The 27,163-nt window shown below is 35.6% G+C and overlaps 1 protein-coding gene across 5 annotated transcripts in view; it reads left to right on the top strand.

Annotated features, from left to right (window-relative positions):
* LOC106088457 (obscurin) overlaps nt 1-27,163 on the top strand; it is an 87,474-nt gene that overhangs the window by 21,012 nt on the left and 39,299 nt on the right. The window contains exon 1 of one of the 5 annotated variants that reach the window (XM_059368520.1): nt 5,795-5,898. The exons of the other annotated variants lie outside the window; for them this stretch is intronic. The gene's annotated coding sequence lies outside the window, so the exon portion shown is untranslated. Of the gene's footprint in view, nt 1-5,794; nt 5,899-27,163 lie in introns of those variants that run through there. 5 annotated transcript variants of the gene reach the window in all.

Genomic DNA, 27,163 nt, shown 5'->3' with positions numbered 1-27,163 from the left:
ACTTTCTTTTTTAAAAAAAATCAGAAGCTTGTGATGACCTGTTGACAATATAATCAGCTATCAATAAAACAAATATCATGTAGCTATCATTTCTAGTTTGACAGATGTACCAGTGCGAACTTGGTAACACTATGTGTCAGCTTGAAAGTTGTGCCTACACCTCTACGACCCTCACCAACCATTCTTGAAAATTTCAAGAAAATTAGTTCATCGGGTTTTCAGTCTATATGGTACAGATAAACTCACAAGCGAACACATACTCACAAACGAAAATTACAATTTAATAAAATATTTTAACTGAAAATATCAATTTAATATTCAATAATTAATTTTTGGAGTAATTTCGTTTTCTTTCAGCAAAGCACTAAATTTGAATATGTCCATTAATCCGTTATTAAGTAACGGAATAATTTGTAAACGTCAGCAAATGTACATTTTACAGAAATTTTCTCTGATTTATTGTTCTGTGGCAAAATCATCTGCTTTCTGCTCAATGAATTTATTTTTCAATTTTCCATATTCCAGTGAGGCGAAATGAAGATTTATGATACATGTATGAGTGTGTTAAATGATTGTTCATACGCACTCATGTGTGCATACTCGTAAAAAAGACAAAAAAATAGACATCAAAACAAAAAGCTTTCATTTCCGTTTCGTGTGAGTAAACAAAACCACCGACGACAAAGTGTTAACACTACATGAGCTTTTGTTGTCGTGAGCGAAAGTTTCACTTCGTACTGAGACGATTGTGCGATCTTTGTGGTTTTTCTTTTTTTTTTTTGCTGTTCGTTTTGAAAAATACGAAGAATATTTCATAATTGTGGCGGGGAATTATGTGGGATTATTCATATCTGCACTCTGTACATACTACACATGCCACATCAATTCAAGCGATTTCGTTTACGTACAAACATACCCCCATGTATATGGGGATCATGTACTTATGCGTATGTTTGTATGTATGTGTGTTGACTTTCTAAATTTCATTGCGGTCAACCCAATTTGTATTAACCGACCGAAAAAATTGCATTTTCGTAAAACTATTTTCTTACACCAACAAACAATAAAATTAAATAAAAAAGATAAATAAAAAACACATTAAAATATGACGTGAATGGTATCACTATACCATTTTGGGTCTTAAATTGCTTTTCCCTATAACGAAGTGGACAATGTCTGAAGTATTTAGTGCAAAATTGCTAATGCAAAATACAAATGGTGGCGACTTCACCGCGAGGGTTCCTTTGGATACGGCTGGGTATTAAAGGTGGTTTTTTGGAGCGCCATCTACCAAACCACAACACTATATAGTTATATAGGTCTCACAACTGCAGTATACGGCTAGTGCATGACAAGCAGGTTAAGCCGCCCAACATTTGCCAATGGCTCCGCCTCCGGCTCCAACCGCCTTTTTTGCCCTTTTTAAAATGTTCAATTTTGTGTCCAGCAAAGCATCCAGGTTTTTCGCGCTTTCAGTAAATGGAACATTCTTTCTTCTTAAGGAAGCAGGTATCACTGTGTGTTCCGTCTTAGACGGAAAACAGCAGAAGATGTTTGCTGTTTCAGCAAAATATTACTGCCCAATTTTTGCTACCATATTTCCCTGGGTATACGGAATTAAAATGTTAAGTCTAAGTTAGTGTTATCCCCTAGGCGGTTGATGATCTGCGTCATTTTCCAGTGGAGGGGCAGATGTAGAGCAGAGGAGTAGGTTAAGAATGATCTCCAAAGACCCAATACCTGCGGTGATGGAATCAGGACGTATAATGCTTTCTGCTACTGAGAACTCGACTGGTTGAGGGGTTGCGCCTGGCTCCTCTAGGGGACAAACGACTGGTCTGCTGGAGCTTTTGACGAATACGCCTGGTTCGAGACTTGAGTATAAGGCCGAACCTATTTCATCTTTACATGCTTATAATTTGCCAATGTAATCGGCCTTCTCTGGCAAACCAATACGCTCTTCAAGAGGTTGGAATAATGAAATTCGTTGCCAGATTTATTGAGTGGCTTGGGGCGAATGATCCTAAAACTCTCACCGATAAGGAGAGAGGCTCCCTTGATTCGCTGGCCACCTCAAAAGCCACACGCCTAGATTAGGAAACGGTACAGCAGTCAGCCAAAATGATGAGGTCACCATGAGGGCATAGCGTCCCTAAAAGAACTAAGGCGAATAGGCAATAGCAATATGAGTCCAAAAACCTTTGCCATGTCACTAAGCACAGGCATGGCGATGGTATTTGTCGACAAGGAAGAAGAACAAGACTGCATTCCTGAGAACAATTGGAGTGGGATAGTCAATGGACAGTCATCTGTATACTACTTGCGGAATTGCCTGGGCCTTCTCCAGTTTGTGACGATGCATGCTGGATCAACGCTCAATTGAAATGTATCGTTGCGTTCTAAAAAATGATTGGTAAGATTAGGCCTCCAGCCAATGGCATTCGTTTGGATACCAAGGATTCACACAGATCCTGAGTCCATACTTGGGAGACTAAGGGATTGTGCTCCAAATCTTTAAACCATCGACTGGAAGATTCGATGAGGCAGATGGCGACCAGAGACATGTAGTATTCGTTCTTAACCTCAGCTACCTTGCAGACCTCAACAAGTCTGAAGGAGTTGTATCCTACGGATTGAACAAGCTCAAGCTTCATACTTGAAAGACTAAGGGCCTTTGATTCCGATCTTTAAACCACCGACTGGAAGATTGAATGAACCAAATGGCTACCGGAGACATGCAGAATTCGTACTTAACGCTTTCTCGCAGACCTCAACAAGTCTGAAGGAGTTTTATCCTACGGATTTAACAAGCTGAAGCTTAAGGTGTATAGAAGCGACCTGGATTGGGGAGTCGGGAGACGACCTAGTAGTTGTTCCTGAATGATTGTCTGAGGAACTATCAACCACACATCTAATGTCTGGTAGAAAGCAGCAGACTGAGAATGCCACTGACAAGCCTTGTGTGGGTGGGTCATCCGGTTGGATTGGGCTCAAAGCGTGCGCCAGTAGCAACTAGTGAGGCATCTGAGGAATTGTCTACACGCAAATATCCATTGTCCAGAGAAAGAGTAGTTTCACTGCTTTCTCAACTGTCCATGGTAGCGTAAGGAAAGATTGAAAGAATCTTGCGGACTCAGACGAAGAGCAACAGTGGTGAAAATTCGAAATCTTGACTATGGTCCGGTTTTTTGCAGATAAATCGACACCATTTTAAGGTATCATCGGCGGCTCTAAAGGTCCTTCTGATTTCAGAGGGATTTGACGATGTTCTGATCCAGGAAGCATGAGTGTTTGGAGGAGTGGTTCGTCGATTAAGAATTCATTGGATTTAAATTATGTTTTTCTTTTCCAACCTTGAGGTTAAAATTCTCATAATTGGTTGACTTTAAGGCACATGATTCAAAGATGCCTCCTACAAGCCTTACGTTGCTGGTTGAAGCCGCTTCTGCTGGGAAAATAGAGCCCCATTGTGGGAAGTGATGTTGATGCACAACACCAGATATGGGGAAGTTCGGATGTCAACGAAAGGGGTGAGCTGCTTATCGCATATAATATAAGTTGAAATCTGGAAATCTGAAATAAACCGACCATTATTACCAGGAACAGGCATGAGGTACTGGATATTACGCTCATATTCTCTGATACAAAGTAGAAAATATGAGTGGTAGGATATTTGAGTGAGAAGTGTTGGGTTTTAGATTTGGAGAAAATACAGTAGAAGAAAGGCAGATTGGAATAAATTTTGGCTGACATTCTGCACGACTATCCCTGAAAAAGAAGTGGAATCTGAGAAGGCCATAAACATAATGGTCAAGCGGATCACAAAGGCCCTGAGTGACTCGCTTATGTAAAAATGTCCTAGAGCCAAACCAAGTGGCAAACAGCGACCGCCAGACCCCAGAACCGGTTGGCCATAGGAAGAGTTGAAGAAAACTCTTTAACATTGCGACAGCCCCTATGGCATCACACGACTGAGTAGTCTATAAGGCTGAGCTAAAAAAGCCTCAGAAAAAATTCTGGTTAGAATTCTGCAGTTCCATGGGGGAGCATACATCTGAGAGTTCTAGGCTGAGGAAGATCCTATCCTATCTACATGTAAGCTAATTCTTCAGGATCAGGCCTGAATGTCAAAAAATGATGGATAGTAAAAACTTGTGGGTTGTGAAAACTCCAAAATTATGTGGCCCAATTTAAATTTGAAGAGGTCTACCACTTTGCTGTCGCTAGAACATATGTCTCAGTCATTGTGGCCAACATAACAGGTCGAACACCCTATCTGATCGGAAAACATGCCGACAGACTGAAGGTTGCGAGTGACAACTTCTGCAGATGCTGTGAGGAAGTCGCGGAGGAAGAGACTATAGGACATCTGCTGTGTGTGTTTCACGCATTGGCAGGATTTCCACTGCAGGTTTCATTTCTAATTTCGCGGATATGAAGATTCGAAAGTCTATAGGTTTTTAAAGCGATGTAGGTGGTTCAACGGTAGTAACTAGAAGTAATCTTTCTTCTACTGTTCCTGTGTTATCTTAATGGACGATAACGTCTAAGTGATTCTAATGGCGGGCTGCCACTAAACAATTACTTACATGGTAGAGAAAAGGGAAGATTTGTAATAAATTTAAGTTTTGAAGATAAAATATTTGATATGGTTTACTTTACTTCGTTCACAGTAAAATGCCTATTAAATTCTTGCGAAATCCGACGGACTCTATTCTTTGCCAGAATACAACCAAAAATTCAAACAACTACACACCACAAAACAACGTCATCGAAACAGATTTGATAGGTGCCTATTTCGTTAGATTTTAATTACATTGGCAATTAATTGAAGCGATATAAGTATTGGCGCAGCGACATGTCGCTATTATTTTGCTCATAGAACTACTTCTACGGAATGTGTTTGCATTTTCTTGTTGTTCGGCCGAAAAGTCGAAGTCAGTACTAGACTTCAAAGTTAAAAAAGTCAAGTTTGGGCTTCTCTCTTCATTCTTCATTCAATCGAATATGAACTGTAGCTGCAACAAGACAATAATGCGAATCAATGTTGCCAACACGTATTAAAAATATGTATGGGTGATCTGGCCACACTTTTTTTCGAAGCATGTCTTTTTTATTGCTGTCATTTGACACCGTCTACTGCATTATCGACTCGGTTTGGTGGCGAAATCTGCTGCGAAGCCTCATTCCTTTAATCGATTTTTTCTTTCTTCGAAATAATAATTTTTGTGGTATGGTGTAATTGATTTAATTTTGTTTGCTGGCTTTTGACACACCATAATTTATCTTCGTTTCGTCTCAGTGTATGAATGAAATGACTGACGGACGAAAATTCCTCTGACAATCCTGGCAAAGTGCAAAAAGCCAAACACTTGTTGAATGCACTAAAAATAATTAAGAATTTTCGGTGGCACTCTTTTTTTGAACTTGGTGTAATTTGTTAAACAATTAAAAAAGCTTTTGTTTCAATTTGAAGCAAGAAAAAAACCCTTTTGGGATGGATGATTGGTTGGATGCATGAATGCACCAACTTGTTTTTTATTACGAAAATCTATTGAGGGATTCTTTTGCTAATTTTTTTTGGTATTTCTTGCAGTTTGGTTTTTTTGGGTTCTTTCTTCAATAATTATCTAAAATAGAGCTAAAGACATAATATTTATATTTAGATTTAGATCTACGACCAAAAGGCGAAAATCGACGAAACACCGCCAACAACATGCTGATGCTGATGCCGATGATGGTGGCGATGCTCTACTATTGTGGTTGGCCGTCTTGGAAGCTTTTTTCCGAAAGTTCAGCCAAAGCACCTCAGTCACTCTTTAGACGTGCTGGTGTTCGTGTCGCGCTGAAACACTGTGTCTGTTTTTCTGTGGGGATCTAACGTGGTGGATACTTTAGGTGGCTACAAATTTTTTGATTTTTTTAAGAAAAACAAATTTTTTCTCCAAGAGCAAATTTAACACAAGCATTGAAAAAAAAAACGAAAAGAAATCCTATACAGCTACATAGATTATATATATATATAGATATACATATATATAATTTTATTTTCTCCGTTATAAATATATATAATTTTTTTTGAAAGCAAGGAGAAAGATCAGAAACACTGTGCAAGTGTGAGTGCGTGTGTTTTTTTTTGAAAAAGCAAAAAAAGAGTGAAAAAATATATATTGGAATTAAGCAAGAAAAACCAAAGAAGAAAAACCAACAACACAACTAGAAATAACCCAAGAATTATATAAATTTTCATTGAAATTAGAGAAATTTAAATAAGGAATATAAATAATTGAAAAAAAGTGCAAAATTAGAAAAAAATTAAAAAAAAGTGTCTGTCTACTTTGCACTTGACAAAGTGAGTGAGAAAAAATTTTTTGCAAGAAAAGAAAAACACAATATTGCAATATGGAAAACGTCACTTCACACCATTACATATAAAAGGAAATATATATATACACAGTGCATTTAACTTCCCACACACTGAATACTCTAAGTATACAACCCTACTGCTGATAAATAAGCTGCTTATAAACTCTCTGTTACTGTCAATCAAATTCAAATTTTAATGCTAAAAAGCTTATAAACGTTTATTGATAATTAATTAACTTGGACATGGAGATGGAAAACCTATGTGAAACAAAGAACTCTTGAAATAATTCATTATCCAAATATATATTTTTGAATTTTTTTATATAAATTTTTGCTAGAAAAAACATTTTTCCCGCACACTCTTATAAAATTGGATTTTTTCCACAAAATTTTCTTTGCGAGTGACCGTATGTATAATCGCTACCGCATAGAATTTTCTTTTTTATTTCTTAAGATTTTAGTTTTTGTTGTTGTTGTTATTTTTCTTCTTTCTAAATAATGTCTGATTTTATTTGCCAGTTGTATTCTCAAAACGCCCACTATATTCAAGAAATGATGATTATTCTAGGCCAAGACTTTTTGTTTAATAAAAAGAAGAGAAAATGAAAAAATAGACGTACACAGCAAGCAGAATATGAAAAAGCTACAAAAATTGATAATAAAGATGCCACAGTTTCCTTAGGGTTAAGAAAAATTGGCAGTAGAAAAATGAAGGAGCGTAGCAGACAGACGGGGTCAGACTCCGCAGTCCTGCTTTAAACAATGGTTTATTTTGATTACTTTGTTTAAATCACAAGTTTTTATACCCACCACAAAACATTGGGGATCACGAATTTGGTTTCCTTTATATCAGTTGTACGACGATAAGCCCGTTTTCAAAAACATTACCAGTTGTTGACGCACATTTAGCTTTAGTTGAACAGCGTTACCCACTTTGAGCCAAAATGACATTTATGGAAACACTGAAAATTTTAAGGAAGCTATAAACATTTTCCTTTGGCGTATTTAATTTTATATAATTAATTTGTTTGATTTCCAATCATTTTTCACCCTATCAAAACAACACCACATTTTCCATTTTTGTTTAATCGTATTGTAAGTATTCCACATAGTAAATGGCATTGTTATGCGGTCGATAATACCGTCAAACTGGCGCCTCTTTAGCTAAAAAAAACATTAAACAGCGTTACCTGGTTTACATATGTATAGTAATTACACTGATCACTTTATTCAAATGCTAAACATATGCCTATGGTAGCAAACACATGGTGACCAAAAAATATGCATTCGTTTGACTAATCTGTCACTTTTGTTTTTGAAAATTTATGAAAATTACGCAAGTTTTGCCCATGAACATTCCATTAGGTTACGTTAGGGTGAAAAGAGGGTGCAGATATTAAAGAAATGATATAAAAAGAAATGCTCCAACTTCTCATCATCTTCCCAGCATGCCCTACACATGCTATCACTTGCCGCACCGATTTTACATAAATGAGCTCGTAGTCCTATTTGTCACGTTATGGTACCAATAGCTATGCTGACCTCCTTTTTACATCCTTTCAGTAATAGCCTCGTCTTCTTACGATCTGGATCCCCCATAGGATTTTCGCCGCCCTACCGATCATTTCGGTGTTCCATAGGTTGCATGCGCATTCGTTGCCCACTCCTTTAACTCGGACTGCGTCGACCCGAAAGGCTTCGGGTTAACCAAGTTTATTGACGGCAGTCCTCTTGCCTTCACCGCCTTTCATTTCCTCTTAAGGAACAGGGGTAAACTTCTCACATATCAATAAGTGCAGTCCGATGCAAGTTTAATCTCAATGAGGGGCCTCCTTTTTATACCCGTGTACAAACGGCTTACCCCAATGCGACACCCTTTTGGAGAGAAGTTTTTACATGGCACAGTACCTCACAAAGTTTTTACATGGCACAGTACCTCACAAATGTGGCATTAGGAGGGGAAAATCAAACTGCGTTACGTTACGTACAAATTTAGTGTTATTTTGTGTAAATAAATCCATTACGTGGCGCCAAAAGTGATTAAAGCAAAATGTAATAAAGGTGCTTTCAATGTCACCCTGTAACACAAAGCAAACCGAAAATTTCGATTAGGATATGTCAATTCATTTCTTAAGGCAACGAAAACTTCGTTTGAGGGACATACCGCCCTTATAACAAATTTAATTGTTTGCTCATTGGTTAATATGTAGGGGTCAAAGGTTAGCATGTCGCAGACGCCGAACGCCTGGGTACAAAAGAGAGCATGAGAAAACATTTTCAACGTCAGAACACCCCAATAACCCAATAAACAGGACCTCCATTTATGATGTGGCCAAAATTAGAATTTAAATTTTGCAAGAATGTTTTTGTGTTTGTCTAAAATTTACTTTTGACAGAATTTTAAAAAAATCTACTAGAAACAAAATTAAGGTCCTTTGGATTGTGTATTTTAATCGAGTTCCACTGTGTTACCGTTCTCTCGATCTTATTTATCCAATTTCGATGGAATGTAAGCTGGTCATTTATATAAGCCATGTTCTATGTACATCTGTGCTGCATGATACAGAAAAAGTTGCATTTCAAATATCCAAAAACATTTTACCTTAAATATGTATGAAAGAGAATAAGGCTGTATTGCCAGTAAAAATTTGCATAATAAAAATAAAGCAGCTGGTTTCTAAAGAAAGCATCTGTTCGGTGGTGCTGGAAAAAAATCCAGTAGACATAGCTTGCCAATTTCTCTCAATTGCCAAACTCCCAAAATTTCCCTCGCTATTACGCACTCTCCCACTCTCATCTGCTGGCAAATAAAGTACGCGAACGACTTCTTGTAACAATTTGTGCAAAATTTGCACAAATTTTTGAGTACACGAACACACTTAATGTATTCCACTTAGTATATGCCGCTGTTATCTGGTTGTGGTTTACATGTATGACGTCGATAAGATGGATTTCAATTATAACGGCGCTGTTGTTGTGGTTGAAGCTTCACTTGAACTGCATTATCGACTTTTGCATTACCGCCTCATTACTACCATACCACTGAACATTTTAGGAAAATACCAATCTCATTTAACTAGCATGAAATAAATTACCTTCGCCCTAGCAGGCAAAGCACTTGAATTTAAATTTCTTGTTTTTAATGGTCATCCGTGTACGAAAGCGCAAAAGTGAAATATTGCAAATATTTTTATTCAGATAAAATCCATGAAATTGAAATGTGTCAACATTGATTACTGTTTCCATAAAGTTACATCCTACACCAAATAAGGTAATTTACACATCTATTTTACAAAGAGAAGGCCACTGTAGCTAAGAGGTTGGGATGTGCGCCTATAACGCTGAACACATGGGTTCGAATTTTCCCCTCCTAATGTTGGCGACATTTGTGAGGTACTATGCCATGTAAAAACTTCACCTCACAGACGAGTTGATTTGCGGCATGCCGTTCAGTTTGACTGATTTCCGTTGTTTGACTGATTTCCTCTATAGAACTGACAAAAAAACTACATTAAGTTTTGTAAATATCAGCGCCAGTTACAGATGATTTTCAAAAACTTTTTTCTGAGAAAGCCGCAGGCTGCTTCCTATTTAAAGTCTGCATAGTACAAAGGTTGGTTTAACCGATAACAATATATTCGACAAAGTATACAACATTGTTATCTGGTAGAGAGTTGAACAGTGTTACCTACTTTAAGCTGCATTGCCATTTGCGGAATTTACATAAGTAATCATAACGGTAATTTCTGTACCATAGCTATGATCATTGCAATACAACATATTATGTTAAATTAAATTTCGCCCAAAGTTGGAACCGAGAGTAATTTAAACATAATTTATCGAATGTTATTTTTTGTAAATACCCTTCTAAAATACTTGTAGTAATGATCTAATTATTTCTTCTTGAAATATTTTATAATATTCAAACTGAATTTCAGTCTGACAAAAAATTGCCTCAAAGGCGCCCCTGTATCATAGTCAATTAACAAATATATTAAAACCCAATTGTGTACATTAAACTTTCTGAGCAAAAGATGAAATGAAAAACAAAAAGAAAATTAAACGCAAACAAGAAAACACCACCATTAAAATACACATTTATTTGATATCTCTTTGAAAACATGATACAGTCAGTTTTTAATGGGCCTAACAAAAGGAAAAAATAAAATCTTCAAATAAAATGTTTGCCAAAATTATAGTATTTTCTATGACTGCCACTGCCACCACCACCAACACCGCCAATGTCATCGAACCACAGCTAGTTTAAGAATTATTACAAAATATCTTTTTAAATTTATTTAAGCAATATACTCTCGTGCAAGGCATTCATTATTTACGGGTTTCTATCAGATATGGCAGCACTCGATTTCTTATTTTTCTCATACTTTTTTATGATTTTCTTTTTGCCAACATAATTATTTTTTTCGGCGAATTTTTATTTATTTTGCTTAATGAAAAGACAGAAGGAAAAACATTTCAAAAGTTTATTCGAACAAATCTTTATTTATGTTAGAGGCATGGGATGCGGCTATGCTGGTGCTTGTTGGGGGCTAAACCAAAGATTTATGTAAATAATTTCGTTTTTTTTTATATGTTCTTTTTTTGGCTGCCGTCAGTGTCATTTGTCCGTTTGGTGCGTCCATCAAATGCTGATGATGATGAAGGCTAAAGACAACACGGTGGGCCAAAATATTTTGTAGGCCATAGAGAGGTTAAGCTTCGTAGGGGTAGTAGAATACTTTGTAAACCAATGTTAGTGAGAAAAAACATAGAAATATATTAATGGAAATTGGATTTATTCGATATTTAACAATTTCTCTTGACAGTAGCAAAAAATCGCAGCAAAATTTCATTGCAGCAGAGAAAAATTATATAAAACTTAAAGAGAATCTATATATGAAAAGACTGCATCAGTTACAGATTATTTGCAATGAATTATTGCATGAGAAAGCTTCAAACAAACTAAATATTTTCCGCCGCTCACTCTCTATTAAATTTCCGTATGGGATATACTGTTTGTTTCATCGACAACTATGTATTCCCCATACTAAACAATGCTTGTTGCTTTTTCTATAACGCCGATAAGAACGCTTTCAAAATTATATTTAGATTGTGACTTTTGTTTAGCTGTTGCTGAACACCGTTACCCATATTGAGCCACATTTCCATTTATAAATGGAAATGTTGATGCTTGTTCTTCCTTGATCATAAAAGTAATGACCCTACCATTGCACATTTTAAGAAAATGCCTATCATATTTCCTACGGCAATTTTGATTGTTTTTATATAAATTCCTTCTACCTCTTTGTAGCGTGGTACGTAAGTTTGCGTTTGAATATGTATGTTTTTCTAAGAATCCACAGAATTTGTTTACTTAAGGCGCTATTACACGGCATGAAGATGTCTTATGACATGTCACTTTTTGTATTCACATATAATTGAAAATGTTTGCCAATTTACATACAATTCATCATTTTTGCTATCACACCTGTATGTAATTTTCGTATGACATAACCTAAAAATTTGAGCAAAAGCTGATTCTTTATGCGTAAAAATTGTCAAAGTTGTGAGAAAATTGGTTAAATCATAAATTTGTGAAAACAATTACATTTGGGATTGCTTTCATTTGACTGACAACAAAAACAGCTGATTTCTTTATGTTTTTGTCAAAAGGAATAGAGCACGCTTTAATCGGAAAATAATACATGTGCTGTTTTGAAAAGCGAATTTCATATATTAGTTAATTTCATTTGTATAACACGTCGTGTATAACTCTACAAAAATTTACATGTCATAACACATCTAAAATTTGCTAAATTTGACATGTCATAAGACATTTACATGCCGTCTATCAGAGCCTTTAAGACTTATATATATAATAAGGTTGGTTCAGTACAGATGCATTCCAATAGTATTTTGCCCGAGAAAGCGGAAACAAACAAGGCATTTTCCACTACTCAACTTCTCTCTAATGTCTGTATCATGTATACCGTTAATTTAGTCAACAATAGTGTATTCGACATAGACCAGAACGCTGTTATCCGGTTGTTGTTAAATCTATGACGTCGATAAGATGTTTGTTTAAGTCTCTTACAGGCTTTGAACAGTGTTACCTTCTTTGAGTCGCATTGACTTTAAACGATATTTTAAGCTTCATTTTATCTTTAATAACAGAACGCAAAATTAAGGCTTTATTAACTTATCATTAAAAATAAAAAAAAAATGCTTTATATCAATGGAAACAATTGTGAAAAAAGGAAATGTTTCTTTAAAAAAATTGGAAAATTTATCGTTTTTAAATTTCAATGTATTGTCTCAGAAAATTTCTTATGTGCTTGGGCAAAAATAAAAATATGTATTTAAATAAATAGGTACGCTTAATGCATTGATTTGAATGCCTTCATAAATGTTTGATGTTTGCCGACAATATCATAAAATCCCATAAAATACACTCAATTTTAGTTCTGCAATCAAAAAACAATTTTAAAATCCATATTAAAATGTACTAATAGAACTAAAATTAACTTTTTCATATTTGTGGTCTTTTTGAAGTTCCGTTTTTTTTTGTTTGGTCAATGTGTAAAATTTTCACATCAAAAAACCTACCAAAACTAATTGTTCCCAGGAAACAAGAAAATAATGCCGCACTCCCGTACTTTTTGATGACACATAAGGTATATTTTTCATGCGATTTCTATGAAATTTAAGCTAATGTGTTGCAATAACTCTTTCTAGTCGTTGCATTTGAAAAAAAATGTATGCTTTATAAATACCCAAAAATGTTATTTACTTAAACATAGGATAAAGTATAAAGGCTGCATTAGTTACAGATTATTTCCAATAAATTTTTGCCTGAGAAAGCCACAAACAACAAAACATTTTCCGCTGCTCACTACCCATTTAATGTCTTCATGGTAACCGCTTGCTTAATCGGTGACAATGTGTTCCACATAGTATACAACGTTATTACCAGGTTGTTGTTTAACCTATGGCGTCGATAAGAACGTTTTAAAAATTATAACAGAGCTTTTTAAGCCTCTTTACAGGCTTTTGTACAGTGTTACCTAATTTGAGTCGTGTTTTTTTACTTTCCTTTTTTTCGATGATAACAAAATACTTTTATTAACATTTTACCATAAGCAAAAATGAGAGAATGTCCTCCTGAATAGAATTAGCAAGTTTTTTTGGTTCAAAATCTATAAACATGAAAAAGTAATTGCAAACAAATATTGGTATACGTTACGAAAAGCGAACAGAGTACCAGCCTCATTACGTCAATAAGACCTTAATGAATATAACAGAGTTGTTTGAGCCTCTTTAGAAGCATCTGAGCAGTTTTACCTACTTTGAGCTGTATTGCCATTAGATACCTTTATAACGGCATTTCCATACCAGAGATGGCAACGACGATCATTAGCAATACTTCACATTGTTTCAGAAAATAAACATTGTTCTTGGAGAGGAAATCACATATTGAAAAAATTAAAATACATATTGAAATAAAAATTTATGTTTAATGCATTGATTTTAATGTTCATATAAATGTTTGGCGTTTCCCGACAATCTCTTAAAATCTCAGAAAATACACTCAGTTCTGGGAAAAGTACGTACAGTTTTAGTAATTTTAAAATCCATACAAAAATGTATTTACAGTACAATATTTAGATGCTTAACATTTTTGTGTTATTTCACAAGTTTGCTTTCCCCGACTTAATTTTCAGAAAATGCTCTCTGCGTCAATACAGGGGGAGGGTACATTTAAAACCAAATTAAAAATCATTTTTAAATTGTAAATTCTTGGTTGTTTTCGGGCAAAAATGATTTTAGAAGTTCTCAGAAATATTGAATCGTCAAATTCCATAAAATGCCCATTATGTTAATGTTTGGGAGGAGACTATAAATTGAGATAGTTGAAAGAAAGTATCATTATCTCAGAGAAGGCCAGCGTAGCGCAGCCGTTAGCACGTCGGCCAATGACTCTGAGCACTTGAATCCTGGCGAGAATATTAGAAAAAATTGTCAGCGGTGGTTATCCCCTCCTAATGCTGGCGACATTTCTGAGACCCTGTACCATTTGGTATGGCAGCCATGTAAAAACCATTCTAAAAGAGAGGCCCCTTATTTTTGAGCTTCAACTCAAATAAGACAGCACTCATTGATATGTGAAAAGATTGCTCCTGTTTTTTATTGGAGTGTTCATGGGCAAATTTGCACTTTGCACCCACCATGTCAGAAGCGCATATGACATTGCTAGAAAAAAAAACCAAAACCCACTTCAAAATTTGTTAAGTTGTATTTCGTTATGGCGGACAGTATTTTAAAATCCAAGAAAATACCCAAATCGGCAATACTGAGATGGGACGGTACATATTTGGCCTTTTTCAGTTTATGAATTCGCAAAACTCAAAAACTAGGTTTGCGGACACATTACAAACCTTATATCAGGTTTGAAATTGCCTAAGATTCCTCTTACAGAATAGAAATTTGAATGAAGTATTTCAATTTTTATGTAAGAAATAAGAAAATCGTTCCTTTTGCGTTTTCGAAAACCGGAACAGGCATGATTAAAACAATTGGCAAAAAATATAACGGATTTGTGAAAATGTGTCAATATTTGTTGAATGTTACTTTCCTTGGTACAGGACTAAAATCCCAGAAAATACCCAAATGCTAATTTTAAGGAGAAGAGTACACGTCAAAATAATTGTTTGCAACATATGTTAGTAAACATGCAAATCGAGTTTGGTTTGGATCGTAGGAAAATGTCATACTGAAATGACTGTGGATCCTGGGATGCATTTCCAACAGAAATGAAGTTGCACTAATTTCGCTTGCAATCTATTGTATTTCTTACCCTATAAAGCTATATCGTGATCCTCATTTTAAGGCCATATAGTTATGCCCTGTCCTATCCGCCAGTTTGATCCGGTCAAACTTTATAGCTTTAAATTCTTCATATGTGCTTGGTCTCTTGTATACCCATTACTGTTTTCCTTTAGTATCCTCAACAAATTACCTAAAGCTTCCCACTGTGCTAATATTTGGCTTCCATTTAGTACATATTAAAATAATTTGTTGCAAAATAAATATGCTACGTAACTAAGAACAAAAAAAAAAAATAAAAACATACTTCTAGCAATTTTTCTCAATGTTCCCATAAATTGTTGCTGTTCAGCTTGATGTGTTTGTTTGAAGAAAAAAATATGAAAAAAAAAAGAAAAACAACACAAAAATTCTTGGCAAATTCACTGGGAATGATGTCTAAACGACCGACGCCGTCGCAGTCATTCAACTGGAAACTGAAAATGATTGTGATGGATACAAATTGCCAGTCGGCTACTAGAAATGTTCGACACATTCAAATATATGTATGTACATAAGACCTTCTTCCTTCCTGCCTCTCAAAGGCACTTTCTCTTTTGTATCGAGAGAGAGAGAGAGAGAGAGAGAGGGAGAAAATGGTATTTATATCGAAACATTATTTATGTCCATGTTCGCCTAAAATGCATACGCAAGTGATATGCTTTTTCGAAGAAATTTTTTTTTTTAAATATCGAGAGAAAATAAAAAATACATGGTCCATTCAATTAAAAATCGAAACAAATGTTGTCCCACTTCATCAGAAAATGACAACTGTTTGCGTTGCTGTTAGGCTGTGTTGGATGATCATCTCTTGGTTTGCAAGCTGTTTGTTCAACGGAATCACTCGAAATTAGGACATTTTGTGATTTAACGATGCCAATTTGAAAACCATTAAAATGATTTTGTTTTACAACGAAAATGCATGTTGTCGGGTAAATGTATGTGTGAATATAAGCTTTTAAAGCACACAAACATGTTGTAGTTACAAATGAGACCAACAACTTAGGGATATAACGAAAAAATTAAAAAAAAAATAGTAAAACGTAGAAACATTTTTCTACCCTCCCACCATGTATAACTTAGTAAAGTCCCAACTTGGTTTTGTACCGTCTCGAAATTTTGACCAAAGAATCCAATATATTTCTTATCGCAAATTTCATTTTTCACATTAAGTTGCATTTGATTTTTTTAAAACCAGTGGAAGCATTTGTTGATACAAGTTTGTATCAGTCACAGATGGATTCCAAAAATATTTTTCGTTTTTCAAAGTTGAAACCACATATTTTTCACGGTTACTTTTTTGAAACACTAGAAAAATCTCAATGAAAAGATAATACTTTTAAGAACAAATTTTCATAAGTAATGAAGGAAGGTCCTACTGAATGCAATCAGCAAGTTTTTTTGCTTGAAAATCTATTATCTAACAAAAGTAATCACGAAAAAATCTTGCGAAAAACGTACATAGTACCAGCCAAAAGCTTCAAAACAATAAAACATTTTCCCCTGCGCGCTCTTTTTAATGTCTATATGGTATATACCATTTGTCTTATCGATAGCTATGACGTCGATAAGAAAGTCTTCAAAATTGTAACAGAGTTGTTTAAGCATCTCTAGAGGCTTTTGAACAGTGTTACCTTCTTTGAATCGCATTGCCGTTTATGGAATATCATAACGGCAATTGTATAACACAAATCTCAACGGCGATCTCTTTAAACCATTATATAAGCTTTGTTTGTTTTAGTACCATACAGTGCAACGCAGCGAAAATTGTATGGAAATGACATATGTCCAGCAAAATTAAGTTATTGATAAATTATCAGTGCAGGCTTATGTAGATTGCCATGATTTATTTGTCACAAATTAGTGTGGCCACCCGCAGAAATCCTCTATTGTGAATGGCAAAATAAAATTTAAAACAATTATTCATAAAATTGCGTGCATAAATCTTAATAAATTTTATTTAACTTCTATTCCCACACGTGTTTTGCAAATTTTATTTATAAATTTTACAAATATTTTCACGTTTTTCCTGACATTTTTATGACAGTTTGGCAAACGGTGCTACCATCTTATGTCAAACTTGCACTGGATACATTTTTTGCGTTATATTTTTTTCCTTCACGTCATATTCATCCAGTACTAAAATAGAACACAGCAAATATGACTTAGGTTACAACCTTCCATGTAATTCTTAAAACTATAAGCCCACATGCATGTTCATAGCTGTTTAATTTAAACATTTCGTGTAAATAAACAGTTTGTGCCTGTCCTTCATCAATTGGAAGATGTCCATTTTGAAATTTTTAAAAAATCTTATGGTAAATTTTATATACACCAAATGGACACTTTCCAATTGGCAATAAATTTAGATTAATGACAAAATGTCTGCAGCACAAAAAAAAAGACAGCCTCCTGTTATAAATAAAAACAGATATTTAGAAACAAATATTGAAAGAATTGTCAAAATATTATAAATGATATGTGGGATTTGTCGATCAGGGTCATAGCAATATAAAAAAGTAAATAAATAAATGAAAAAAAAAAAAAACAATAAGAACTAAATAAAAAAATATGAAATAGAATTGCGACTGAGTTAGCAACATATTCATACATTTTCAAGTGAAATCCAAAAAATAGTCCATACAAGTAATCTTTGCTTGCTTAACCCATTTCTTTCATTTGAGTACAATTAACCCATCCTTTAATTTGAGTACAATATATTACATGACAGTTTGGTGTTATTTTTATTGGGAGCGATATGCATGTTCTGCTGAACGGCAGGGCGTGAGCTAGATACTTGAATCCTTATATCAACAATAGATTTGAACGCTACTCACATAGACCTTTTTTAAAGTCACATATTATCCCGCAAGATCTACACGTCCTATTGAAGAGTATTTAGTGGGTGGGCCGGTCACAGACTCTGTCCCAAATGTTTAGTCAACTCACAAAGACCTTCCATTTGATACTCATATTGTGATGTTGGACATTCGTGCCCGTTTTGGGGGTATTGGGTTTGAGGAGGCCCTGTAGACACCTTGGGAACCTCAGACACGAAGGAATAAATTTTTATATCAGCTTTTTACTCTACTTTTAAATACGAATGACTTGATATTCATATTGTCCCTATGGGTAAATATGTCCTGCTGGGGAGTTTTGGAGGGTGGGGCCCCTCACACACCAATGAATAAATGTTTGTTTCAGATTTGTACTATACTTTTAAATAACTTTCATTTGATATCTATATTGCCAAAAGTGGTAAAAGTGTCCTTTTGGGTGGTGTTTTTGGGGGTGGGGGATCCCGCCGACACTTATGTTGGCATTTTAATTTAAAGGTCGTACTCTGCTCTTAAATGCCATTCATTTGATACCCATATTGTCCCAGTCGGTAAACATGTCCGTACTGGTTGGTCTTTAGATGGGGCGTCCCCCAGGTTATTTGGCCCCAACATTTGTTTACAAATTTCATGTTTTTGGGGTACTAACTGTATCCTAGTCTGGAGTGCTTTAGCTCAATTCGTAAAGAATGTACCATTTTGTACGTTTTAGCACCTAAAAGTACGATTTTGAGTAATCTCTGGTCACCATCATTTGGCTACCATCATATATTTCTTAGTTGTACCTACATGCCAAATTTTAGACGTCAAGCTTCATCCGAACAGAAAGTACCAAGTGGTACCAAAATGTACGAATTTTGAATAGATCATTAAGTTCTATATCATTAATTTCTTAGTTGTGCCTACATGCCAAATTTCGGACATCTAGCTCCATCTATAAAGAAAGTACCAATCTGGGTACAAAAAAATTCGAATTGCCAAAAAATCATTTAGTCGCCCATCATATATTTCCAATTGTACCTAGTTGTCCTGTTGTTTCATAGTTGTACCTACAAGCCAAATTTCAGACCTCTAGCTGCATCTGTAAAGAAAGTACCAAATAGTACCAATTGCGATACTAAACGTACGTTTTTTCCCGCTACTATTACTATTTTTCCATTTTTTCTTTTTACCCTCATATTTTTGCACCAGATATCTTTTAAGTCATATTTCAAAATTCTACCTCTATACATCCGCCCGGTACAAATTTCAACCATTTCGTACCTAAATGTAAACATTTCTCATACATTTCTCATATTTTTGCACCAGATATCTTTTAAGTCATATTTCAAAATTCTACCTCTATACATCCGCCCGGTACAAAGTTCAACCATTTCGTACCTAAATGTAAACATCTCCAAAAACTCTTATAGTTATCTAATTAAGGTTGCCACAGTGTATCATGTTCCAAAATTCAGAGCTCTAGTTCAATTTACAAAGAAAGTACCAAATAGTAGCAATTGCGGTACTAAACGTACTTTTTCTCCCACTTCCTCTACGATTTTCCAAAAATCTTTTTATCAAAACTTATTTTTCCGAGACGTACTTTGATTTGAGCCCAAGAACATAATTCTAGCCCTTTACGTTCGCGTTGGGCAAATATGTGACATTTTGTACTTTTGGTACTTTTTAGTACCTAATCGTACGAATATCACCAAATCCAGCCTTATCCAGTGCCTATGACCCAATACCAACATTCATGCAAAATTTCATGATTCTACAATAGCTTTAACCGTTTGGGCTGGGCGATGATCAGTCAGCAATCAGTCAGTCACTCAACTCTTTTATATATATAGACTAGCCGAACCGGGCTGCGCTGCGCCTTCTTTAATATATTTTTAAGGTGGGGACACTTTGGCCTTCCTGCTTAGGGGGTATTTCGGGTGTGGGGTGGGCACCCAGACATTTGGCCCTTTAAGTAAATTTAAGCTTCGTGCTCTACTTTCAAATACATTTGATATGAGCTCCATAAAGGCAGATCGGTAAATAAATTCTGTTTAAGGGTGCGGTAAGGACTCCAAGGTCTTTTTCCCGAAAATTAGTTTCAATTTCCCGAAAATCAATCAATTTCCACATCAAATAGCTTTCATATAATAGGGAGGTATTTTCGGGTGGGGCAGTTCCCCAAAAACATGGCTCTTCAATTGGATATCGTTTTCACTCTCAAGCACCTTTCGTTTGAGCTCTATATTGTCGTGATTGGTCTATATACCCATTTGGCGGGTTTTGGACGGCCCCCGAGGCTTAACTGTTTTAACTGTGAGAGTGCAAAAAAAAAATTCGAACGAATTGCATTACCAATCTCCGAGATCTGGTGTTTTTGAAAATTAGGGGAAGTGAGAAGTGCTTTCGAAGGGAGGGATGGTACTCAGATATTTCGAATCAAATATGGATATTAAATTCGTGCTCCACTGTGACCCCCTATACTTCAATCTGATATTGCATGCCAGATTCTTAAGCTGTTTAAATGTAAAATTATGCCCGATATATGTGAACCCACACATTATTAACCCCAATTCTATAAACTACTATGACCTTTTCATTGATATGCTACCAACTTCACTGATATACTACCTACCAAATTTCCCACTATTATTGAGAGCACTAATTATGTACTCGCATGTACTCGCACTTACTCACCTCACTATGAGTTACAGTTATAATGTTAATAATACTATAGCTGTTGCTTTACACAAAGACCTTATATTTGTTTATGTGTATATATACCTACCACACCACCCAACACTTAGTCATCTGTAGGCCATACTTGTGGCTCATTGCTTTACATTGCAAAGCAACAACAACGTTTCTCTTACAATTACTTAGGTTGAGTTTAATATTTCAATTATCATATGTTATCTGCACAATGGGGCTCCTTAGGACCTCAATAATTGTAACTTCAAAACATTAGCGTTTTATATGCTCTAATACAGTGTGCGATGTAGGTTTTGGAGGCTATAACATTAAAGCAAATGTACCGATCTTTTTTACTTTTGAAAAATGGAATAGAAAATTTTATAAATATTAAATTTTCTTGAAATATGTGCTTAAGAATATTTATATTTAATGTATTGTAAAGGGTGATTTTTTTGAGGTTAGGATTTTCATGCATTAGTATTTGACAGATCACGTGGGATTTCAGACATGGTGTCAAAGAGAAAGATGCTCAGTATGCTTTGACATTTCATCATGAATAGACTTACTAACGAGCAACGCTTGCAAATCATTGAATTTTATTACCAAAATCAGTGTTCGGTTCGAAATGTGTTCATTCACCGTAACGTTGCGTCCAACAGCATCTTTGAAAAAATACGGTCCAATGATTCCACCAGCGTACAAACCACACCAAACAGTGCATTTTTCGGGATGCATAGGCAGTTCTTGAACGGCTTCTGGTTGCTCTTCACTCCAAATGCGGCAATTTTGCTTATTTACGTAGCCATTCAACCAGAAATGAGCCTCATCGCTGAACAAAATTTGTCAAAATTTCGAACCGAACACTGATTTTGGTAATAAAATTCAATGACTTGCAAGCGTTGCTCGTTAGTAAGTCTATTCATGATGAAATGTCAAAGCATACTGAGCATCTTCTCTTTGACACCATGTCTGAAATCCCACGTGATCTGTCAAATACTAATGCATGAAAATCCTAACCTCAAAAAAATCACCCTTTAGTTTTGGGAGAGGTTCAACTGACTGTGAAACATCGAAAATCTATTTATTTGGTCAGTCCGGGACTATGTGTACACTCTACACTTCTTTTTCAGACAAGATCACAAATGTGTACCTTGCTATCGTATGCAATAAAATTTATGTAGATGTCATAACAACATGACCTTAGCAGTAAAATTATGACATTTTGTTTACATATAATTCAGAATTTTGTGTAATTGCAGAACAAGGCCTTTTATTGATATCTCAAAACCTTGAAAAAAATTTAAATTCTATTGAAAAACACAAAAACAACACAAATATCAACTATAAATTTTGATCACCAAAGTGAAAGAATGTTGCCGCAATAAATCGTTCACAAATGTCACGAGTTTGTAACAATTTTCAAATCATTTAAAATACCAACTGTTGATAAATTATGTCACAACGTTAATTAACAAATAATAACAGCAAAGAAAAGAAGCATTTATTCCAAAAGAAATATTACTTAACAAATAAATGTGAAACAAAAACCTTTGAAAGAAAATAAAAATTAACAATTTGAAATAACAAAATCTGCAAATTCACTCAAGTAATGAAAAATACTTTTTTCTGTATATGCAGTGAGATGAAAAGCAAAGTAAAACAGCATCAGCCAATGAAATTAATTACTCGATGAAACTCAGCCAAATGGTATTTTTGTTGTTGTTGTAGTTGCTATTTTGCTTATTGCCAAATTGTGGGTGCAAAATCGTAAACAAAGTTTGAAATGGTTTTAAAAATAGATTTTTTTTTTATAATCTGGGTGGGTGGTTGGTTGGTTGGGTCAGCACATCATGATGATCGGCCAAAATGGCATGAGCATAGACAGTGTATCAAATGAACTCAAAACAAAAAGGAAATAATCTGAAAAAAAAAATCAAAATTGATGGTAAAGTTTAAAAAAGAAAAAAATTTGCACTGGTTCTCGTAATAATAAAATGCTGCAAATAACAAATGGGCAGACTTGTAATTAACACTTCAGTATTGGGTATTAAAAAATTTAAAAATTACTAATTTTCCCAACACAAAAATAGAAAAAATTCTGGAAGAAAAAGGCTTTAAATTAAATAAAAATCTAATCAAGCAGAAAGTAAAGTTCAAATCATAACAAAATATAATTAAAAATTAAAAAATAAATCAGCAAATATACGAATAAAATTCAACACAATATAAAATAAAATAAAATTAGATAAAATAAAATAAAATAAAATAAAACAAAATAAAATAAAATAAAATAAAATAAAATAAAATATAAACAAGTAAGAGCGTGCTAAGTTCGGCTGGGCCAAATCTTATATACCCTCCACCATTGATCGCATTTGTCAGGAATAAAGGATAATAATTGTTACGCTATTGGAGATTTATCAAGTTATAGCCCGATTCGGATCATAAGTGAATTGAATGTTGAAGACCACAGTAGTAGTCATTGGGTAATATTTCAGTCCATTCGGATAAGATTTGCGCCTTGTAGAGGCTCAAGAAGCATTATCGGCAGATCGTTTAATATGGGAGCTGGATCAGGCTATAGATCGATTAAGACCATATTGGACATGTATGTTGAAGGTCATGGCGGAAGCTGTAGTACAAAATTTCAGCAAAATCGGATAAGAACTGCGGCCTCTAGAGGCTTTAAAAGTCAAGATTCCAGATTGGTTTATACGGCAGCTATATCAGGTTATGTACCGATTTGAACCACACTTAGCACAGTTGTTGGAAGTAATAACAAACAAGTTGGTACAAAATTTAAGCCAAATCTGATGAGAATTGCGCCCTGTAGTGGCTCAAGAAGTCAAGATCCCAAATCGGTTTATATGGCAACTATATCAGGTTATGTATCGATGTAGACCATACTTAGCACAGTTGTTGGAAGTAATAGGAAACAACTTCATACCAAATTTCAGCCAAATCGGATGAGAATATCGCCCTCTATTGACTCAAGATCCAGCCAAGATCTAAGATCGGTTTATAATGAAGCTATATCAGGTTATAAGTCGATTTAAACCATACTTAGCACAGTTGTTGGAAGACATAACAAACAACTTTATACAGAATATCAGCCAAATCGGATGAAAACTGCGCCCTCTATTGGCTCAAGAAGTCAAGATCCAAGATCGGTATATAAAGTAGCTATATCAGGTTATCGACCGATTTGAACCATACTTAGCACACATGTTGAAAGTCACAACATAACACTTCATGCTATATTTCAGCTAAATCGGATGAGAATTGCGCCGAAAGGAGTTCGTCCGTGCATTCGACGGACGAACGGACAGACGGTCGGACATGGCTAGATCGACTTAAAATGACATGACGATCAAGAATATATATACTTTATGGGGTCTTAGAGGCATATTTCGAGGTGTTACAAACGGAATGATGAAATTAGTATACCCCCATCCTATGGTGGAGGGTATAATAAATGAATAAGTAAGTCAAGTAAGCCGAGCGATGGGGACCACGCCCACTAGGATACTGGCGACTATTCCTACCCATTGACATACAGATTAAATGTGAGGCAGCCATTGCGGCTATAAGACTTAAGGCGATGGGAGAATGGATTGGGGATGGGAGCAGCTCATACCATCACGGTATAATCGAGGCGACGATAGGAAACCTGGATGGAATGGGAGAGGTTTCCGATCGGTTACCTAAGACGACACTTGAGGTCGACTGCGAGGCACTGCACAGTCTTGAACTGACGGAACTCTAGTATTGCCTTCTGGAAGATCATGTTACACGATCAAAACTAGGGAACAGAGTGGGCCTGGGGGTCTACATTGAGAACCCAGGGACTGAGATCTGTTTAAGACTGCCTGACAATAACACGATCCTGCGGGCGAAGATCCGTGGGCGACAATCGCGCATGTAACACTGTGGAACAGCGAAACAGGTGGTAGGACGGCGAAAATCCTATGGGGTGATCCGGATCGTGAGAGAACGAGGCTATTACTGAAAGGAAGTAAGAAGGAGGTCAGTATAGCTTTTGGTGTCATATGGGAACACATAGGACTACAAGCTCACTAATGCAAAATCGGTGACGCAGTGATAGCGTGTGTAGGGCATGTGGGGAAGATGATGAGACATGATGAGCATTTCCTTTGTCAGACACCGGTACTTAGGTGGAACACGATACCAGCCGTGAACCAACTTTGGGGAGTGGTATGGAAAACAATTAAGGATTTTGTAAGTAGCACGGAATGCCTAAACTGGATTTTCTTTTTCGAGGTTACTTTTTAGTTTTTAGAGCGCACAACCAGCCGATTACTAGCTTAGGTGTATGTGACATGTGGCGGATTAATATCTGCACCCACTTTTCAACCTAAGCTAAACCAAATAGGCGATGTACAGGTTAGCTGGCATGAAATCTTACCAATTTACATGACCACATTTCTTTTTGTAGCCAAAATATTTGTTTGTTGGTTTAAATGATAAAAAGTCAAAACGTGCTTAGTGGGCCGAGTTTTGGAAACCCACCACCATAGATTCTGCTACGAAATACCTACATATCAAATCTCTAGTGTCCGTTCACGTTCATTTTGTTTATGAATTGCTCTATTGGTAAAATTTTCTTGTCAGTAGGGTGGCCAGTATTTTTCCGTCCCTTTTCACCAAATGTAGACCCTTTGTCCCTAAAAATCCCCAATTGCAAGTGTATATCCCCAATAAAAATCCCGAAATAATGTAGAAAGGCTTTTTAGAAAAAAACAATTAAAAGTGTGCTAAGTTCGGCTGGACCGAATCTTGGGAACCCACCACCATGGATTCTGCTAAAATATGGGAGCTATATCTGGTTATAGACCGATTTGGACCGTACTTGGCACAGTCGTTGAAAGTCATAACAGAACATTATGCAAAATTTCAGTAAAATCGCATAAAAATCGTGGTTTGTAAGACTCAAGAAGTCAAATCGGGGCTATATAAGGTTCTTGACCGATTTAGACCGTACTTGGCACAGTTGTTAAAACTCAAAATTTCAACCAAATCATAAACAAATTGCGGCTTCCAGGGGCTCATAACAGAACACTATGTGCAAACTTTCAGCCGAATCGGATGGAAATTGAGGCTTTCAAGGGTTCAAGAAGTCAAATCGGGAGATCGGTTTATATGGGAGCTATATCAGGGTTTTTACCGATTTGGACCGCACCGATCACAGTTGTTGGACGTCATAAGAGAAAACTATGTGCAAAATTTCAGCCGAATCGGATGAAAATTGAGGCTTCCAAGGGGTCAAGAAGTCAAATCGGGATATCGGTTTATATGAGAGCTACATCAGTATCTTTACCGATTTAGACCAGTTATTTAAAGTCACAATAGAACACTATGTGCAAAATTTCAACGAAATCGGTCAAAAAGTGCGGCTTCCAGGGAGCCAAATCGGGAGATCGGTTTATATGGGTGCTATATAAGGTTCATGACCGATTTGAACCGTACTTAGCACAGTTGTTGGAAGTCATAACAGAACACTATGAGGCTTCCGAGGGCTCAAAAAGTCAAATCGGAAGATCGTGGGAGCTACATCAGGTTCTTTACCGATTTGGACCGTACTACACACAGTTATTGGAAGCCATAACAGAACACTATGTGCAAAATTTGTACGAAAAAAGTGCGCCTTCCAGGGGCTCAAATCGGGAGTTCGGATTATATAGGAGCTATATCAGGTTATAGACCTATTTAACCGCACAGTTAATTTCTCGGAGAAAAATATTTTTTTCTGACGGTCAAACCGACTAAGTATGTGTGTCACGTAAAGGCACAGATATATAATTTTTGAAGTTGTAAAAAATGGACAGCGATATATGGTCAGTTTTTTTTACCATTATACATTCAAACCAAATCAGGTGCACTTGAAAGATAACCATTGACAAGTTGGACTAAATAGATTGTTATTGTTATCATGCAATTAGTGGATAAAACGTGCTTTGCACAGTTTTCTATAAATAACAGGGACATAATTGCTTTGTTTAATTTTAGCCCTACTCAGTGCAAATCAAATGTTCTGGATAAAATTGTTGTCATTGTTGTACTGATAAGTTATCGATAACATGCAATAACAGATATTAAGAAATGACTAATCGTGATAATACTAAACTAAAAAAGAGAAAATATTGCATTGGTACAGCTGCTTTGTTTTATTTTTATCTTATCCAGTGCGAGTCATATGTTCTGGATAGAATTTCAGTGCATAGTTGTCTTGGAAGGTTATCGATATCATGCGATTACAGATAATAATAGGCGGTTAATCGTGATTTATTCCATATAGTACTGAAATAAAACACAGCAAGTATAGCTTGGTGTTAATTGTACCGATTTATGTTGTCTAGATGTTTACAAGAATTGCTATAAAAAATATTTAAGGCAAAATACAA

This window comes from Stomoxys calcitrans, chromosome 5 (assembly GCF_963082655.1).
Source record: "Stomoxys calcitrans chromosome 5, idStoCalc2.1, whole genome shotgun sequence".
Lineage (NCBI taxonomy): Eukaryota > Metazoa > Arthropoda > Insecta > Diptera > Muscidae > Stomoxys > Stomoxys calcitrans.
The sequence above is the reverse complement of the archived record's forward strand: the minus strand, read 5'-3'. Positions and strand labels throughout refer to the sequence as shown.